This window comes from Pseudophryne corroboree, chromosome 8 (genome assembly GCF_028390025.1).
Source record: "Pseudophryne corroboree isolate aPseCor3 chromosome 8, aPseCor3.hap2, whole genome shotgun sequence".
Classification (NCBI taxonomy): Eukaryota; Metazoa; Chordata; class Amphibia; order Anura; family Myobatrachidae; genus Pseudophryne; species Pseudophryne corroboree.
This window is the reverse complement of record NC_086451.1, coordinates 159,804,879-159,821,266: the sequence shown is the minus strand read 5'-3', so window position 1 is coordinate 159,821,266 and position 16,388 is coordinate 159,804,879. Positions and strand designations below refer to the sequence as shown.

Sequence of the window (16,388 nt, the reverse complement as noted above, 5' to 3'; positions counted from 1 at the left end):
TTTCAAAAATCCACTTAATTTTCTTTACCCTATTATTAAAATGGTAATTGACAAAAAAAAAACTACATTGTCACCAGAAGAGCAATACAAAATGTACAAGTGATATATTAAAATCATCTTTCCAGCTTGAATTTCAATGATGCATTGGGGCAACGATTTTGTGAGAAACATCTTCACCCTTAAATAAAGATTTTCTTAATTCCTTACCTGTGTGCTAATTAGATATCACCTTGTTTTCACATTAAACAGACTTCTACATGAGAAAGCAGCAAGGATGCAGTGGCGGTAATGTTTCCTGGTGTCAACCTGTATTATTTCAGTAGACATTGAAATGAAGATGCATCTTGCTGCCTTTCCAATGAAGCAAGTTTAATTTAGTAATAGGTGAAAAACCATCCCTACAAAGGTGTTAATCAGAGACTTGGCTTTGTGGACACTTTTCAGAGAACAAATTTGTTAGCATAAAAATAAAGCCAGAAAATGAAGAGCTGTTTAATCACTCAATTGGATTTTTTTTGCCAGCATATTTCTTTTTCTCTGCAACCCACTGCTAAATTGTGCTTCCTAGCTGTTTTTATTAAATCACTGAATCAAATCTAACTCTGATTACATCAGAAAAGGCCAGGTACCCTACACCATAACAGGGGGTTTGAAATTTTGACTTGTCTACTTAAAGATCACCAAAATCTGATAACAAGGTCAATTACGTCCCTGGGTGGGATTGAACCACCAACCTTTTGGTTAGTAGCCGGACACACTAACCGATTGCGCCACAGAGACACTTCGCAAAAAGTACATACTGACAAAGGCTAATAAGCATACATCTAGAACGTTTCCTAGAAAAACTTTAAAAAGTCAATAATCTGGAGAGTTTTTGTAAGATGTTTCTTCCATCAACCAACGAAGAAACACATTGGTACTTTCCTATGATGAGTGAGTGCTTCAGGATCTCTTGCACTTACATGTGCAGCAGAGTACTGCAATGGAAGCATGCTGGGCCCATAACCCAGAGGTAGGCAGATTGAAACTATCCTTTGCTATATGCATTTTTTTTGTTAATTTAAGTAATCAAAACTGGGATTGATATTTTTGCTCTTTTATTTTTACTTAAAGTACAATAACTTTTACCATTTTAATTTGTTTTAATAGTATATTGACAGTATTGTTTTCTTTCAAAAATCCACTTAATTTTCTTTACCCTATTATTAAAATGGTAATTGACAAAAAAAAAACTACATTGTCACCAGAAGAGCAATACAAAATGTACAAGTGATATATTAAAATCATCTTTCCAGCTTGAATTTCAATGATGCATTGGGGCAACGATTTTGTGAGAAACATCTTCACCCTTAAATAAAGATTTTCTTAATTCCTTACCTGTGTGCTAATTAGATATCACCTTGTTTTCACATTAAACAGACTTCTACATGAGAAAGCAGCAAGGATGCAGTGGCGGTAATGTTTCCTGGTGTCAACCTGTATTATTTCAGTAGACATTGAAATGAAGATGCATCTTGCTGCCTTTCCAATGAAGCAAGTTTAATTTAGTAATAGGTGAAAAACCATCCCTACAAAGGTGTTAATCAGAGACTTGGCTTTGTGGACACTTTTCAGAGAACAAATTTGTTAGCATAAAAATAAAGCCAGAAAATGAAGAGCTGTTTAATCACTCAATTGGATTTTTTTTGCCAGCATATTTCTTTTTCTCTGCAACCCACTGCTAAATTATGCTTCCTAGCTGTTTTTATTAAATCACTGAATCAAATCTAACTCTGATTACATCAGAAAAGGCCAGGTACCCTACACCATAACAGGGGGTTTGAAATTTTGACTTGTCTACTTAAAGATCACCAAAATTTGATAACAAGGTCAATTACGTTCCTGGGTGGGATTGAAACACCAACCTTTTGGTTAGTAGCCGGACACACTAACCGATTGCGCCACAGAGACACTTCGCAAAAAGTACATCCTGACAAAGGCTAATAAGCATACATCTAGAACGTTTCCTAGAAAAACTTTAAAAAGTCAATAATATGGAGAATTTTTGTAAAATGTTTCTTCCATCAACCAACGAAGAAACACATTGGTACTTTCCCATGATGAGTGAGTGCTTCAGGATCTCTTGCACTTACATGTGCAGCAGAGTACTGCAATGGAAGCATGCTGGGCCCATAACCCAGAGGTAGGCAGATTGAAACTATCCTTTGCTATATGCATTTTTTTTGTTAATTTAAGTAATCAAAACTGGGATTGATATTTTTGCTCTTTTATTTTTACTTGAAGTACAATAACTTTTACCATTTTAATTTGTTTGAATAGTATATTGACAGTATAGTTTTCTTTAAAAAATCAACTTAATTTTCTTTACCCTATTATTAAAAGGGTAATTGACAAAAACAAACTACATTGTCACCAGAAGAGCAATACAAAATGTACAAGTGATATATTAAAATCATCTTTCCAGCTTGAATTTCAATGATGCATTGGGGCAACGATTTTGTGAGAAACATCTTCACCCTTAAATAAAGATTTTCTTAATTCCTTACCTGTGTGCTAATTAGATATCACCTTGTTTTCACATTAAACAGACTTCCACATGAGAAAGCAGCAAGGATGCAGTGGCGTTAATGTTTCCTGGTGTCAACCTGTATTATTTCAGTAGAAATTGAAATGAGGATGCATCTTGCTGCCTTTCCAATGAAGCAAGTTTAATTTAGTAATAGGTGAAAAACCATCCCTACAAAGGTGTTAATCAGAGACTTGGCTTTGTGGACACTTTTCAGAGAACAAATTTGTTAGCATAAAAATAAAGCCAGAAAATGAAGAGCTGTTTAATCACTCAATTGGATTTTTTTGCCAGCATATTTCTTTTTCTCTGCAACCCACTGCTAAATTGTGCTTCCTAGCTGTTTTTATAAAATCACTGAATCAAATCTAACTCTGATTACATCAGAGAAGGCCAGGTACCCTACACCATAAGAGGGGGTTTGAAATTTTGACTTGTCTACTTAAAGATCACCAAAATCTGATAACAAGTTCAATTACGTCCCTGGGTGGGATTGAACCACCAACCTTTTGGTTAGTAGCTGGACACACTAACCGATTGCGCCACAGAGACACTTTGCAAAAAGTATATACTGACAAAGGCTAATAAGCATACATCTAGAACGTTTCCTAGAAAAGCTTTAAAAAGTCAATAATCTGGAGAGTTTTTGTAAGATGTTTCTTCCATCAACCAACGAAGAAACACATTGGTACTTTCCCATGATGAGTGAGTGCTTCAGGATCTCTTGCACTTACATGTGCAGCAGAGTACTGCAATGGAAGCATGCTGGGCCCATAACCCAGAGGTAGGCAGATTGAAACTATCCTTTGCTATATGCATTTTTTTTTGTTAATTTAAGTAATCAAAACTGGGATTGATATTTTTGCTCTTTTATTTTTACTTAAAGTACAATAACTTTTACCATTTTAATTTGTTTTAATAGTATATTGACAGTATAGTTTTCTTTAAAAAATCCACTTAATTTTCTTTACCCTATTATTAAAAGGGTAATTGACAAAAACAAACTACATTGTCACCAGAAGAGCAATACAAAATGTACAAGTGATATATTAAAATCATCTTTCCAGCTTGAATTTCAATGATGCATTGGGGCAACGATTTTGTGAGAAACATCTTCACCCTTACATAAAGATTTTCTTAATTCCTTACCTGTGTGCTAATTAGATATCACCTTGTTTTCACATTAAACAGACTTCTACATGAGAAAGCAGCAAGGATGCAGTGGCGTTAATGTTTCCTGGTGTCAACCTGTATTATTTCAGTAGACATTGAAATGAGGATGCATCTTGCTGCCTTTCCAATGAAGCAAGTTTAATTTAGTAATAGGTGAAAAACCATCCCTACAAAGGTGTTAATCAGAGACTTGGCTTTGTGGACACTTTTCAGAGAACAAATTTGTTAGCATAAAAATAAAGCCAGAAAATGAAGAGCTGTTTAATCACTCAATTGGATTTTTTTCCCCAGCATATTTCTTTTTCTCTGCAACCCACTGCTAAATTGTGCTTCCTATCTGTTTTTATAAAATCACTGAATCAAATCTAACTCTGATTACATCAGAGAAGGCCAGGTACCCTACACCATAACAGGGGGTTTGAAATTTTGACTTGTCTACTTAAAGATCACCAAAATCTGATAACAAGGTCAATTACGTCCCTGGGTGGGATTGAACCACCAACCTTTTGGTTAGTAACCAGACACACTAACCGATTGCGCCACAGAGACACTTTGTAAAAAGTACGTACTGACAAAGGCTAATAAGCATACATCTAGAACGTTTCCTAGAAAAACTTTAAAAAGTCAATAATCTGGAGAGTTTTTGTAAGATGTTTCTTCCATCAACCAACGAAGAAACACATTGGTACTTTCCTATGATGAGTGAGTGCTTCAGGATCTCTTGCACTTACATGTGCAGCAGAGTACTGCAATGGAAGCATGCTGGGCCCATAACCCAGAGGTAGGCAGATTGAAACTATCCTTTGCTATATGCATTTTTTTTGTTAATTTAAGTAATCAAAACTGGGATTGATATTTTTGCTCTTTTATTTTTACTTAAAGTACAATAACTTTTACCATTTTAATTTGTTTTAATAGTATATTGACAGTATAGTTTTCTTTAAAAAATCCACTTAATTTTCTTTACCCTATTATTAAAAGGGTAATTAACAAAAACAAACTACATTGTCACCAGAAGAGCAATACAAAATGTACAAGTGATATATTAAAATCATCTTTCCAGCTTGAATTTCAATGATGCATTGGGGCAACGATTTTGTGAGAAACATCTTCACCCTTAAATAAAGATTTTCTTAATTCCTTACCTGTGTGCTAATTAGATATCACCTTGTTTTCACATTAAACAGACTTCTACATGAGAAAGCAGCAAGGATGCAGTGGCGTTAATGTTTCCTGGTGTCAACCTGTATTATTTCAGTAGACATTGAAATGAGGATGCATCTTACTGCCTTTCCAATGAAGCAAGTTTAATTTAGTAATAGGTGAAAAACCATCCTTACAAAGGTGTTAATCAGAGACTTGGCTTTGTGGACACTTTTCAGAGAACAAATTTGTTAGCATAAAAATAAAGCCAGAAAATGAAGAGCTGTTTAATCACTCAATTGGATTTTTTTGCCAGCATATTTCTTTTTCTCTGCAACCCACTGCTAAATTGTGCTTCCTAGCTGTTTTTATAAAATCACTGAATCAAATCTAACTCTGATTACATCAGAGAAGGCCAGGTACCCTACACCATAAGAGGGGGTTTGAAATTTTGACTTGTCTACTTAAAGATCACCAAAATCTGATAACAAGGTCAATTACGTCCCTGGGTGGGATTGAACCACCAACCTTTTGGTTAATAGCCATACACACTAACTGATTGCGCCACAGAGACACTTTGCAAAAGTACATACTGACAAAGGCTAATAAGCATACATCTAGAACGTTTCCTAGAAAAACTTTAAAAAGTCAATAATCTGGAGAGTTTTTGTAAGATGTTTCTTCCATCAACCAAAGAAGAAACACATTGGTACTTTCCCATGATGAGTGAGTGCTTCAGGATCTCTTGCACTTACATGTGCAGCAGAGTACTGCAATGGAAGCATGCTGGGCCCATAACCCAGAGGTAGGCAGATTGAAACTATCCTTTGCTATATGCATTTTTTTTGTTAATTTTAGTAATCAAAACTGGGATTGATATTTTTGCTCTTTTATTTTTACTTAAAGTACAATAACTTTTACCATTTTAATTTGTTTTAATAGTATATTGACAGTATAGTTTTCTTTAAAAAATCCACTTAATTTTCTTTACCCTATTATTAAAAGGGTAATTGACAAAAACAAACTACATTGTCACCAGAAGAGCAATACAAAATGTACAAGTGATATATTAAAATCATCTTTCCAGCTTGAATTTCAATGATGCATTGGGGCAACGATTTTGTGAGAAACATCTTCACCCTTAAATAAAGATTTTCTTAATTCCTTACCTGTGTGCTAATTAGATATCACCTTGTTTTCACATTAAACAGACTTCTACATGAGAAAGCAGCAAGGATGCAGTGGTGTTAATGTTTCCTGGTGTCAACCTGTATTATTTCAGTAGACATTGAAATGAGGATGCATCTTGCTGCCTTTCCAATGAAGCAAGTTTAATTTAGTTATAGGTGAAAAACCATCCCTACAAAGGTGTTAATCAGAGACTTGGCTTTGTGGATACTTTTTAGAGAACAAATTTGTTAGCATAAAAATAAAGGCAGAAAATGAAGAGCTGTTTAATCACTCAATTGGATTTTTCTGCCAGCATATTTTTTTTCTCTGCAACCCATTGCTAAATTGTGCTTCCTAGCTGTTTTTTATAAAATCACTGAATCAAATCTAACTCTGATTACATCAGAGAAGGCCAGGTACCCTACACCATAAGAGGGGGTTTGAAATTTTGACTTGTCTACTTAAATATCACCAAAACCTGATCACAAGGTCAATTATGTCCCTGGGTGGGATTGAACCACCAACCTTTTGGTTAGTAGCCAGACACACTAACCGATTGCGCCACAGAGACACTTTGCAAAAAGTACATACTGACAAAGGCTAATAAGCATTTATCTAGAACGTTTCCTAGAAAAACTTTAAAAAGTCAATAATCTGGAGAGTTTTTGTAGGAATTTTCTTAACTCAACCAACGAAGAAACACATTGGTACTTTCCCATGATGAGATGAGTGCTTCAGGATCTCTTGCACTTACATGTGCAGCAGAGTACTGCAATGGAAGCATGCTGGGCCCATTACCCAGAGGTAGGCAGATTGAAACTATCCTCTGCTATATGCATTTTTTTTGTTAATTAAAGTAATCCAAAACTGGGATTGATATGTTAGCTATTTTATGTTTACTTAAAGTACAATAACTTTTACCATTTTAATTTGTTTTAATAGTATATTGACAGTATTGTTTTCTTTCAAAAATCCACTTAATTTTCTTTACCCTATTATTAAAATGGTAATTGACAAAAACAAACTACATTGTCACCAGAAGAGCAATACAAAATGTACAAGTGATATATTAAAATCATCTTTCCAGCTTGAATTCCAATGATGCATTGGGGCAACGATTTTGTGAGAAACATCTTCACCCTTAAATAAAGATTTTCTTAATTCCTTACCTGTGTGCTAATTAGATATCACCTTGTTTTCACATTAAACAGACTTCCACATGAGAAAGCAGCAAGGATGCATTGGCGTTAATGTTTCCTGGTGTCAACCTGTATTATTTCAGTAGACATTGAAATGAGGATGCATCTTACTGCCTTTCCAATGAAGCAAGTTTAATTTAGTAATAGGTGAAAAACCATCCCTACAAAGGTGTTAATCAGAGACTTGGCTTTGTGGACACTTTTCAGAGAACAAATTTGTTAGCATAAAAATAAAGCCAGAAAATGAAGAGCTGTTTAATCACTCAATTGGATTTTTTTGCCAGCATATTTCTTTTTCTCTGCAACCCACTGCTAAATTGTGCTTCCTAGCTGTTTTTATAAAATCACTGAATCAAATCTAACTCTGATTACATCAGAGAAGGCCAGGTACCCTACACCATAAGAGGGGGTTTGAAATTTTGACTTGTCTACTTAAAGATCACCAAAATCTGATAACAAGTTCAATTACGTCCCTGGGTGGGATTGAACCACCAACCTTTTGGTTAGTAGCTGGACACACTAACCGATTGCGCCACAGAGACACTTTGCGAAAGGTATATACTGACAAAGGCTAATAAGCATACATCTAGAACGTTTCCTAGAAAAGCTTTAAAAAGTCAATAATCTGGAGAGTTTTTGTAAGATGTTTCTTCCATCAACCAACGAAGAAACACATTGGTACTTTCCCATGATGAGTGAGTGCTTCAGGATCTCTTGCACTTACATGTGCAGCAGAGTACTGCAATGGAAGCATGCTGGGCCCATAACCCAGAGGTAGGCAGATTGAAACTATCCTTTGCTATATGCATTTTTTTTTTTTTTGTTAATTTAAGTAATCAAGACTGGGATTGATATTTTTGCTCTTTTATTTTTACTTAAAGTACAATAACTTTTACCATTTTAATTTGTTTTAATAGTATATTGACAGTATAGTTTTCTTTACAAAATCCACTTAATTTTCTTTACCCTATTATTAAAAGGGTAATTGACAAAAACAAACTACATTGTCACCAGAAGAGCAATACAAAATGTACAAGTGATATATTAAAATCATCTTTCCAGCTTGAATTTCAATGATGCATTGGGGCAACGATTTTGTGAGAAACATCTTCACCCTTAAATAAAGATTTTCTTAATTCCTTACCAGTGTGCTAATTAGATATCACCTTGTTTTCACATTAAACAGACTTCTACATGAGAAAGCAGCAAGGATGCAGTGGCGTTAATGTTTCCTGGTGTCAACCTGTATTATTTCAGTAGACATTGAAATGAGGATGCATCTTGCTGCCTTTCCAATGAAGCAAGTTTAATTTAGTTATAGGTGAAAAACCATCCCTACAAAGGTGTTAATCAGAGACTTGGCTTTGTGGACACTTTTTAGAGAACAAATTTGTTAGCATAAAAATAAAGGCAGAAAATGAAGAGCTGTTTAATCACTCAATTGGATTTTTCTGCCAGCATATTTTTTTTCTCTGCAACCCATTGCTAAATTGTGCTTCCTAGCTGTTTTTTATAAAATCACTGAATCAAATCTAACTCTGATTACATCAGAGAAGGCCAGGTACCCTACACCATAAGAGGGGGTTTGCAATTTTGACTTGTCTACTTAAATATCACCAAAACCTGATCACAAGGTCAATTATGTCCCTGGGTGGGATTGAACCACCAACCTTTTGGTTAGTAGCCGGACACACTAACCGATTGCGCCACAGTGACACTTTGCAAAAAGTACATACTGACAAAGGCTAATAAGCATTCATCTAGAACATTTCCTAGAAAAACTTTAAAAAGTCAATAATCTGGAGAGTTTTTGTAAGAATTTTCTTAAATCAACCAACGAAGAAACAAATTGGTACTTTCCCATGATGAGTGAGTGCTTCAGGATCTCTTGCACTTACATGTGCAGCAGAGTACTGCAATGGAAGCATGCTGGGCCCATTACCCAGAGGTAGGCAGATTGAAACTATCCTCTGCTATATGCATTTTTTTTGTTAATTAAAGTAATCCAAAACTGGGATTGATATGTTAGCTATTTTATGTTTACTTAAAGTACAATAACTTTTACCATTTTAATTTGTTTTAATAGTATATTGACAGTATAGTTTTCTTTCAAAAATCCACTTAATTTTCTTTACCCTATTATTAAAAGGGTAATTGACAAAAACAAACTACATTGTCACCAGAAGAGCAATACAAAATGTACAAGTGATATATTAAAATCATCTTTCCAGCTTGAATTTCAATGATGCATTGGGGCAACGATTTTGTGAGAAACATCTTCACCCTTAAATAAAGATTTTCTTAATTCCTTACCTGTGTGCTAATTAGATATCACCTTGTTTTCACATTAAACAGACTTCTACATGAGAAAGCAGCAAGGATGCAGTGGTGTTAATGTTTCCTGGTGTCAACCTGTATTATTTCAGTAGACATTGAAATGAGGATGCATCTTGCTGCCTTTCCAATGAAGCAAGTTTAATTTAGTTATAGGTGAAAAACCATCCCTACAAAGGTGTTAATCAGAGACTTGGCTTTGTGGATACTTTTTAGAGAACAAATTTGTTAGCATAAAAATAAAGGCAGAAAATGAAGAGCTGTTTAATCACTCAATTGGATTTTTCTGCCAGCATATTTTTTTTCTCTGCAACCCATTGCTAAATTGTGCTTCCTAGCTGTTTTTTATAAAATCACTGAATCAAATCTAACTCTGATTACATCAGAGAAGGCCAGGTACCCTACACCATAAGAGGGGGTTTGAAATTTTGACTTGTCTACTTAAATATCACCAAAACCTGATCACAAGGTCAATTATGTCCCTGGGTGGGATTGAACCACCAACCTTTTGGTTAGTAGCCAGACACACTAACCGATTGCGCCACAGAGACACTTTGCAAAAAGTACATACTGACAAAGGCTAATAAGCATTCATCTAGAACGTTTCCTAGAAAAACTTTAAAAAGTCAATAATCTGGAGAGTTTTTGTAAGATGTTTCTTCCATCAACCAACGAAGAAACACATTGGTACTTTCCCATGATGAGTGAGTGCTTCAGGATCTACTGCACTTACATGTGCAGCAGAGTACAGCAATGGAAGCATGCTGGGCACATAACCCAGAGGTAAGCAGATTGAAACTATCCTCTGCTATATGCATTTTTTTTTGTTAATTAAAGTAATCCAAAACTGGGATTGATATTTTGGCTCTTTTATTTTTACTTAAAGTACAATAACTTTTACCATTTTAATTTGTTTTAATAGTATATTGACAGTATTGTTTTCTTTCAAAAATCCACTTAATTTTCTTTACCCTATTATTAAAATGGTAATTGACAAAAACAAACTACATTGTCACCAGAAGAGCAATACAAAATGTACAAGTGATATATTAAAATCATCTTTCCAGCTTGAATTTCAATAATGCATTGGGTCAACGATTTTGTGAGAAACATCTTCACCCTTAAATAAAGATTTTCTTAATTCCTTACCTGTGTGCTAATTAGATATCACCTTGTTTTCACATTAAACAGACTTCTACATGAGAAAGCAGCAAGGATGCAGTGGCGGTAATGTTTCCTGGTGTCAACCTGTATTATTTCAGTAGACATTGAAATGAAGATGCATCTTGCTGCCTTTCCAATGAAGCAAGTTTAATTTAGTAATAGGTGAAAAACCATCCCTACAAAGGTGTTAATCAGAGACTTGGCTTTGTGGACACTTTTCAGAGAACAAATTTGTTAGCATAAAAATAAAGCCAGAAAATGAAGAGCTGTTTAATCACTCAATTGGATTTTTTTTGCCAGCATATTTCTTTTTCTCTGCAACCCACTGCTAAATTGTGCTTCCTAGCTGTTTTTATTAAATCACTGAATCAAATCTAACTCTGATTACATCAGAAAAGGCCAGGTACCCTACACCATAACAGGGGGTTTGAAATTTTGACTTGTCTACTTAAAGATCACCAAAATTTGATAACAAGGTCAATTACGTCCCTGGGTGGGATTGAAACACCAACCTTTTGGTTAGTAGCCGGACACACTAACCGATTGCGCCACAGAGACACTTCGCAAAAAGTACATCCTGACAAAGGCTAATAAGCATACATCTAGAACGTTTCCTTGAAAAACTTTAAAAAGTCAATAATATGGAGAATTTTTGTAAAATGTTTCTTCCATCAACCAACGAAGAAACACATTGGTACTTTCCCATGATGAGTGAGTGCTTCAGGATCTCTTGCACTTACATGTGCAGCAGAGTACTGCAATGGAAGCATGCTGGGCCCATAACCCAGAGGTAGGCAGATTGAAACTATCCTTTGCTATATGCATTTTTTTTGTTAATTTAAGTAATCAAAACTGGGATTGATATTTTTGCTCTTTTATTTTTACTTGAAGTACAATAACTTTTACCATTTTAATTTGTTTGAATAGTATATTGACAGTATAGTTTTCTTTAAAAAATCAACTTAATTTTCTTTACCCTATTATTAAAAGGGTAATTGACAAAAACAAACTACATTGTCACCAGAAGAGCAATACAAAATGTACAAGTGATATATTAAAATCATCTTTCCAGCTTGAATTTCAATGATGCATTGGGGCAACGATTTTGTGAGAAACATCTTCACCCTTAAATAAAGATTTTCTTAATTCCTTACCTGTGTGCTAATTAGATATCACCTTGTTTTCACATTAAACAGACTTCCACATGAGAAAGCAGCAAGGATGCAGTGGCGTTAATGTTTCCTGGTGTCAACCTGTATTATTTCAGTAGAAATTGAAATGAGGATGCATCTTGCTGCCTTTCCAATGAAGCAAGTTTAATTTAGTAATAGGTGAAAAACCATCCCTACAAAGGTGTTAATCAGAGACTTGGCTTTGTGGACACTTTTCAGAGAACAAATTTGTTAGCATAAAAATAAAGCCAGAAAATGAAGAGCTGTTTAATCACTCAATTGGATTTTTTTCCCCAGCATATTTCTTTTTCTCTGCAACCCACTGCTAAATTGTGCTTCCTATCTGTTTTTATAAAATCACTGAATCAAATCTAACTCTGATTACATCAGAGAAGGCCAGGTACCCTACACCATAACAGGGGGTTTGAAATTTTGACTTGTCTACTTAAAGATCACCAAAATCTGATAACAAGGTCAATTACGTCCCTGGGTGGGATTGAACCACCAACTTTTTGGTTAGTAACCAGACACACTAACCGATTGCGCCACAGAGACACTTTGTAAAAAGTACGTACTGACAAAGGCTAATAAGCATACATCTAGAACGTTTCCTAGAAAAACTTTAAAAAGTCAATAATCTGGAGAGTTTTTGTAAGATGTTTCTTCCATCAACCAAAGAAGAAACACATTGGTACTTTCCCATGATGAGTGAGTGCTTCAGGATCTCTTGCACTTACATGTGCAGCAGAGTACTGCAATGGAAGCATGCTGGGCCCATAACCCAGAGGTAGGCAGATTGAAACTATCCTTTGCTATATGCATTTTTTTTGTTAATTTTAGTAATCAAAACTGGGATTGATATTTTTGCTCTTTTATTTTTACTTAAAGTACAATAACTTTTACCATTTTAATTTGTTTTAATAGTATATTGACAGTATAGTTTTCTTTAAAAAATCCACTTAATTTTCTTTACCCTATTATTAAAAGGGTAATTGACAAAAACAAACTACATTGTCACCAGAAGAGCAATACAAAATGTACAAGTGATATATTAAAATCATCTTTCCAGCTTGAATTTCAATGATGCATTGGGGCAACGATTTTGTGAGAAACATCTTCACCCTTAAATAAAGATTTTCTTAATTCCTTACCTGTGTGCTAATTAGATATCACCTTGTTTTCACATTAAACAGACTTCTACATGAGAAAGCAGCAAGGATGCAGTGGTGTTAATGTTTCCTGGTGTCAACCTGTATTATTTCAGTAGACATTGAAATGAGGATGCATCTTGCTGCCTTTCCAATGAAGCAAGTTTAATTTAGTTATAGGTGAAAAACCATCCCTACAAAGGTGTTAATCAGAGACTTGGCTTTGTGGATACTTTTTAGAGAACAAATTTGTTAGCATAAAAATAAAGGCAGAAAATGAAGAGCTGTTTAATCACTCAATTGGATTTTTCTGCCAGCATATTTTTTTTCTCTGCAACCCATTGCTAAATTGTGCTTCCTAGCTGTTTTTTTATAAAACCACTGAATCAAATCTAACTCTGATTACATCAGAGAAGGCCAGGTTCCCTACACCATAAGAGGGGGTTTGAAATTTTGACTTGTCTACTTAAATATCACCAAAACCTGATCACAAGGTCAATTATGTCCCTGGGTGGGATTGAACCACCAACCTTTTGGTTAGTAGCCAGACACACTAACCGATTGCGCCACAGAGACACTTTGCAAAAAGTACATACTGACAAAGGCTAATAAGCATTCATCTAGAACGTTTCCTAGAAAAACTTTAAAAAGTCAATAATCTGGAGAGTTTTTGTAGGAATTTTCTTAACTCAACCAACGAAGAAACACATTGGTACTTTCCCATGATGAGATGAGTGCTTCAGGATCTCTTGCACTTACATGTGCAGCAGAGTACTGCAATGGAAGCATGCTGGGCCCATTACCCAGAGGTAGGCAGATTGAAACTATCCTCTGCTATATGCATTTTTTTTGTTAATTAAAGTAATCCAAAACTGGGATTGATATGTTAGCTATTTTATGTTTACTTAAAGTACAATAACTTTTACCATTTTAATTTGTTTTAATAGTATATTGACAGTATTGTTTTCTTTCAAAAATCCACTTAATTTTCTTTACCCTATTATTAAAATGGTAATTGACAAAAACAAACTACATTGTCACCAGAAGAGCAATACAAAATGTACAAGTGATATATTAAAATCATCTTTCCAGCTTGAATTCCAATGATGCATTGGGGCAACGATTTTGTGAGAAACATCTTCACCCTTAAATAAAGATTTTCTTAATTCCTTACCTGTGTGCTAATTAGATATCACCTTGTTTTCACATTAAACAGACTTCCACATGAGAAAGCAGCAAGGATGCATTGGCGTTAATGTTTCCTGGTGTCAACCTGTATTATTTCAGTAGACATTGAAATGAGGATGCATCTTACTGCCTTTCCAATGAAGCAAGTTTAATTTAGTAATAGGTGAAAAACCATCCCTACAAAGGTGTTAATCAGAGACTTGGCTTTGTGGACACTTTTCAGAGAACAAATTTGTTAGCATAAAAATAAAGCCAGAAAATGAAGAGCTGTTTAATCACTCAATTGGATTTTTTTGCCAGCATATTTCTTTTTCTCTGCAACCCACTGCTAAATTGTGCTTCCTAGCTGTTTTTATAAAATCACTGAATCAAATCTAACTCTGATTACATCAGAGAAGGCCAGGTACCCTACACCATAAGAGGGGGTTTGAAATTTTGACTTGTCTACTTAAAGATCACCAAAATCTGATAACAAGTTCAATTACGTCCCTGGGTGGGATTGAACCACCAACCTTTTGGTTAGTAGCCAGACACACTAACCGATTGCGCCACAGAGACACTTTGTAAAAAGTACGTACTGACAAAGGCTAATAAGCATACATCTAGAACGTTTCCTAGAAAAACTTTAAAAAGTTAATAAGCTGGAGAGTTTTTGTAAGATGTTTCTTCCATCAACCAACGAAGAAACACATTGGTACTTTCCCATGATGAGTGAGTGCTTCAGGATCTCTTGCACTTACATGTGCAGCAGAGTACTGCAATGGAAGCATGCTGGGCCCATAACCCAGAGGTAGGCAGATTGAAACTATCCTTTGCTATATGCATTTTTTTTGTTAATTTAAGTAATCAAAACTGGGATTGATATTTTTGCTCTTTTATTTTTACTTAAAGTACAATAACTTTTACCATTTTAATTTGTTTTAATAGTATATTGACAGTATAGTTTTCTTTAAAAAATCCACTTAATTTTCTTTACCCTATTATTAAAAGGGTAATTGACAAAAACAAACTACATTGTCACCAGAAGAGCAATACAAAATGTACAAGTGATATATTAAAATCATCTTTCCAGCTTGAATTTCAATGATGCATTGGGGCAACGATTTTGTGAGAAACATCTTCACCCTTAAATAAAGATTTTCTTAATTCCTTACCTGTGTGCTAATTAGCTATCACCTTGTTTTCACATTAAACAGACTTCTACATGAGAAAGCAGCAAGGATGCAGTGGTGTTAATGTTTCCTGGTGTCAACCTGTATTATTTCAGTAGACATTGAAATGAGGATGCATCTTGCTGCCTTTCCAATGAAGCAAGTTTAATTTAGTTATAGGTGAAAAACCATCCCTACAAAGGTGTTAATCAGAGACTTGGCTTTGTGGATACTTTTTAGAGAACAAATTTGTTAGCATAAAAATAAAGGCAGAAAATGAAGAGCTGTTTAATCACTCAATTGGATTTTTCTGCCAGCATATTTTTTTTCTCTGCAACCCATTGCTAAATTGTGCTTCCTAGCTGTTTTTTATAAAATCACTGAATCAAATCTAACTCTGATTACATCAGAGAAGGCCAGGTACCCTACACCATAAGAGGGGGTTTGAAATTTTGACTTGTCTACTTAAATATCACCAAAACCTGATCACAAGGTCAATTATGTCCCTGGGTGGGATTGAACCACCAACCTTTTGGTTAGTAGTCAGACACACTAACCGATTGCGCCACAGAGACACTTTGCAAAAAGTACATACTGACAAAGGCTAATAAGCATTCATCTAGAACGTTTCCTAGAAAAACTTTAAAAAGTCAATAATCTGGAGAGTTTTTGTAGGAATTTTCTTAACTCAACCAACGAAGAAACACATTGGTACTTTCCCATGATGAGATGAGTGCTTCAGGATCTCTTGCACTTACATGTGCAGCAGAGTACTGCAATGGAAGCATGCTGGGCCCATTACCCAGAGGTAGGCAGATTGAAACTATCCTCTGCTATATGCATTTTTTTTGTTAATTAAAGTAATCCAAAACTGGGATTGATATGTTAGCTATTTTATGTTTACTTAAAGTACAATAACTTTTACCATTTTAATTTGTTTTAATAGTATATTGACAGTATTGTTTTCTTTCAAAAATCCA

General features: G+C 34.8%; 7 non-coding genes across 7 annotated transcripts; all 7 read right to left on the bottom strand.

Moving 5' to 3' along the window:
- Positions 1 to 706: 706 nt before the first annotated feature.
- Positions 707 to 780, bottom strand: TRNAS-ACU (transfer RNA serine (anticodon ACU)). Its single transcript has one exon. It is a non-coding gene; the product is annotated as a tRNA-Ser (tRNA).
- Positions 781 to 4,214: 3,434 nt separating this feature from the next.
- Positions 4,215 to 4,288, bottom strand: TRNAS-ACU (transfer RNA serine (anticodon ACU)). The gene has a single exon. It is a non-coding gene; the product is annotated as a tRNA-Ser (tRNA).
- Positions 4,289 to 6,549: 2,261 nt separating this feature from the next.
- TRNAS-ACU (transfer RNA serine (anticodon ACU)) lies at positions 6,550 to 6,623 on the bottom strand. The gene has a single exon. It is a non-coding gene; the product is annotated as a tRNA-Ser (tRNA).
- Positions 6,624 to 10,062: 3,439 nt separating this feature from the next.
- Positions 10,063 to 10,136, bottom strand: TRNAS-ACU (transfer RNA serine (anticodon ACU)). The gene has a single exon. It is a non-coding gene; the product is annotated as a tRNA-Ser (tRNA).
- Positions 10,137 to 13,571: 3,435 nt separating this feature from the next.
- On the bottom strand, positions 13,572 to 13,645 carry TRNAS-ACU (transfer RNA serine (anticodon ACU)). Its single transcript has one exon. It is a non-coding gene; the product is annotated as a tRNA-Ser (tRNA).
- Positions 13,646 to 14,741: 1,096 nt separating this feature from the next.
- Positions 14,742 to 14,815, bottom strand: TRNAS-ACU (transfer RNA serine (anticodon ACU)). Its single transcript has one exon. It is a non-coding gene; the product is annotated as a tRNA-Ser (tRNA).
- Positions 14,816 to 15,909: 1,094 nt separating this feature from the next.
- Positions 15,910 to 15,983, bottom strand: TRNAS-ACU (transfer RNA serine (anticodon ACU)). Its single transcript has one exon. It is a non-coding gene; the product is annotated as a tRNA-Ser (tRNA).
- Positions 15,984 to 16,388: the final 405 nt, after the last annotated feature.